The sequence below is a fragment of the Rhinopithecus bieti genome, unplaced genomic scaffold, assembly GCF_001698545.2.
Source record: "Rhinopithecus bieti isolate Rb0 unplaced genomic scaffold, ASM169854v2 scaffold_1428, whole genome shotgun sequence".
Classification (NCBI taxonomy): domain Eukaryota; kingdom Metazoa; phylum Chordata; class Mammalia; order Primates; family Cercopithecidae; genus Rhinopithecus; species Rhinopithecus bieti.
The window spans coordinates 11277-15412 of record NW_016803608.1 but is presented as its reverse complement, the minus strand read 5'-3'; positions in this window follow the sequence as shown (position 1 = coordinate 15412).

Sequence of the window (4136 nt, the reverse complement as noted above, 5' to 3'; positions counted from 1 at the left end):
CTGATCTGTCTGTGCATTGCCTGATCAATTGGTTCTGTTGTTCTAGAATAATCAAGAGTTTTTCTTTTCACTCAATTTGTGGGTAGAAAAGAACTTCCAATTTGAATCAGATGCATAAAATAATTTTATTAGACAGATTCATAGAAAAATATGTCTTGCATTATGGAATTAAACATGACCTATGGCTGTAGCAGCTTGGCATTTTACTGTTGAATCTTTTCATGCTCACTGTTGTGGAGACCACAAGAACACTCTCTTCTACATTTTCACTTTCAAAACCTGGTAAGCTTGTATAGTTAGAAACTAAATTTTCATTTACCTACCTTATCTTTTATATTTATATCTCTCTATATATTTTTAATTATTAATGTTTTAATATTTATATTTTAATTATCAATGCTTTATATATGTGTGTGTGTGTGTGTGTGTGTATATCCTATATGTAGTACTGAAGGATGTGACTAATTGAGGACTTTTCCCTCACACAAAAAATCAGTAGTTTAACAAGTAAAGGATAATAATATATATTTTTCCTCTGAACATGATTTGATTTTGTTATTTACTATATAGAGGCACCAAAATGAGCAACAGCTCCTGAATGTATTATGAACCCTCATTTGCAACCATAGAATAAAAGTTCTCTGTATGTGCACATGATAGTTTATCAAAATAGAGCAATTTATGCAGTTCATTAATCTGTGGTGATGGTTTTTAGCCTGTCTTCCTTTGCTACTGGTTTTATATATGCATTTGTTTTTTTCTGGAGACAGATTAAAGCAGATACAGAAGTCCTTGGAGTAAAAAATCCCTCTCTTCTATCAACCTCAAACAAAATTATGCAATCGTGAATCTTGAAACAATCTAAGATTAAACCGAGGTTGAATTACTTGAAAGAGAATTCTAAAAAATTCAAAGAGAAACTGATCTGTGAAAGATGAAAACTATTTTCTACTGCTTAAAATTATTTTACCTCTTTTAATTATTGTCAAAGGGTTTTATACCTTCTTGATATCTGATACGAATCTTGGTGTATGCAGTTTAACTTCATGAAACTTTAAAGCATAATACAAACTCAGGGGTGATGTTCACCTTTAAAGGATTTGTTCTCAAAATAATACTACAACATTTTTGTTAAAACGATTGATTTTATTATTATTAGAAATTTATAGTAAATATTTCTGAAAGGCAAATGGTACAAGTTTTACATTGTCTTCTAGCTGCTTCCTTCTTGCTTCTGGAACCGTGAATGTTTCTCCATCATGGTTCCAGAATTATCTGTGTAAAATGAACATTACACATTTTATTTTTGGATTCAGCTATAGGTTCAAATCTCTACCAAATTTCATCATCTTAAGGTGATCAAGCTAAGTTTTCTTCTCCCTGGACACCATTCTGCTCCCAAAGGTGCTTTCCAACATTGATATGGAAGAGAGGACCCTTCCTGAAGAATCATGTACCTGATCTTGTTTGACTTGGGCCACTTTAACATTTATATCTTCAAATTGACATTTTAAAAAGTCTTTTCGGCTGGGCGCAGTGACTCACGCCTGTAATCCCAGCACTTTGGGAGGCCGAGGCAGGTGGATCATGAGGTCAGGAGTTCGAGACCACCCTGGTCGACATGGTGAAACCCCATCTCTACTAAAAATACAAAAATTAGCCGGGTGTGGTAGCACACACCTGTAGTCCCAGCTACTCAGGATGCTGAGGCAGGAGAATTGCTTAAATCCAGGAGGCAGAGGTTGCAGTGAGCTGAGATCACACCACTACACTCCAGCCTGGGAAAAAGAGTGAGACTCCTTCTTAAAAAAAAAAGAAAAAGGAAATAAAAATCCTCTCTTCTGGATTGTATTTTACTTGCTTATCATGTGTTAGAATGCTATAGGTCTCTGTTCTATGTACTCTCTCTAGGTAAGCCCATTGTGTTTTATAAGGTATAAATATGATCTATGTTCTAATAAGTCTCAAACCTAGGCCATATTCCTGATATTTCCAGGAAACTCAGAGTCCCATGTTCTGCATACTGTTTGATATTTTCACATGGATATGCATTAGGCATCTCGAACTTACCACGATTCAAATAGAACTCTTAATTTTCATTCTACGTCTGCTTTCTCTTACTCTTGTCCACTTCAGCAAATGGAACTGTCACCCATCCATTTGTTCAAGTCAAGCATCTAGAGCAGTGTTGTTCAATAGCTAGCTGTCAGTTGCATGCAGTTATTTAAATTCAAATTAATTCAAATTTAAAAATTCCAAATTCACTTTCTTACTTGCACTAGTTACATTTCAAGTGCTCAGTAGGCACATATGGCTCATGGCTACCATACTAAATAGCTCACATATAGAAAATTCTATTATTGCAGAAAGCTCTATTGAACAGTGCTCATCTCTATGATTTATACTGTCTTTCCCTTACTATGCATCTCAGCTCCTACCTACTCTATCAAATTATGTGTATATTTTAAAATGTAATTTTAAGTTCAGGGGTAGAAGCGCAGGTTTGTTACATAGGTATACTTGTATCATGGGAACTTGTGGTACAGATTGTTTCATCACCCAGGTATTAAGGCTAGTACTCATTAGTTATTTTTCCTGATCCTCTCCCGCCTCCCACCCTCTACCCTCCAAAAGGCCTCACTGTGTATTGTTCCCCTCTGTGGATCCCTGCGTTCTTTATCATTTAGCTCCCACTTGTAAGTGAGATGACGTGGTATTTGGTTTTCTGTTTCTGTGTTAGTTTGCTAAGGATAATGGCCTCCAGCCCCATCCATGTTGCTGCAGAGGACATGATTTCATTCTTGTTTTTTTTTTTTTTGATTGCATATTATTCCATGCAAAGACATGGAGAATTATGTGTTTTGTTCAAGGAATTAAAGAATATCCTAAATTCATTTATGTGTGTGTGTGTGTGTGTGTATAAAACTTATTTAAAATTTGCTGTGTATGTGTATATATATGTATACACACATGCATATATGTGTAGTAATATTCTCTAATTCTTTTTAACTCTTGAATTATCATCTTTGTTAAAAGCACTGTTGTCTTTCTGCTTATTTTCCAGCTTAGTCCCTTTCAAACTGCTTCTTTGTAGAGGAGCCAGGAGGATCTATTTTAAAATGTAAATTGTCGTGTCACCCTTTTGCTTTAAATCTAAGTTCTTTAATGACTTATTGCTAACAGAACGAAGTCTAAACTTCTTATCTTGGTTCACAAGAACCAAGAACCTGGCTGCTGCCTACCTCCTGGCATTATTTAATAGGTCTCCCCTCACACACTATGCTTTAACCACTCTTCCTCCTTTTCTTTTTAGAACAGAGCAGACCAACCTCATTCCATCTTAGGTATTTTTCTCAAGCTGTTTTCTCTAGCTGGGATGCTCTGTTTTCTGGTCATACCATGACCACTTGTTTCTGGGTGCTGGTATCTCAGCTTAGAACTGTTTCCCCTAACCAACCAAATCAAGAGTAACCTCTGGACACTTTTCTAGAGCTGGGCCATGTAACTCTTCTTAATTAACTGTGTAACTTTTGTTGTCAATTCTCTTTTAGTTTACATAATATTTATTTACTTCTTTATTTCTCTAACTAGAATTTAATTTCCATAAGAAGCAGAATATTATTTATCTTATTAGCCACTTTATTTCTATGTTCAAACAAGTGCCTGCACATAGCAGAAGATAAATACTTATTTTCCATTGATTTAATGTGACAGGAAATGGTATGAAATGAAAGAACTGCGAAAAGGAACAGAATTTTGACTTTCTGGATATTTCTCTTGATTTTATCTATGATTTATGAAATTGAAATTAGATGTAAGCAACAATGTGGTGTTTTGCTCTCCCCAGTTAAGATTAGAAGTAACAATAGTTGATGCAACTGAAATGAGACTTCTAGAAAATTTCAGTTGTTCATTTATTTACTCATAATTTCTTGAATCATGGAACAGTGCTAGTTTTCCCTTGCAAATACAATCAAAATGCCCCATAAGAGTCACCATAACATTGTTGAAATCTATTTTTAGTGAGTTTTCCTTTCATATGTATAATTTGACATCATATAAAGGAAATATAAAATTTTAAAAAGTTCTTAAAGGTAAAATTCAAAATTATCTCATTTTAATTTTATAAAATATAT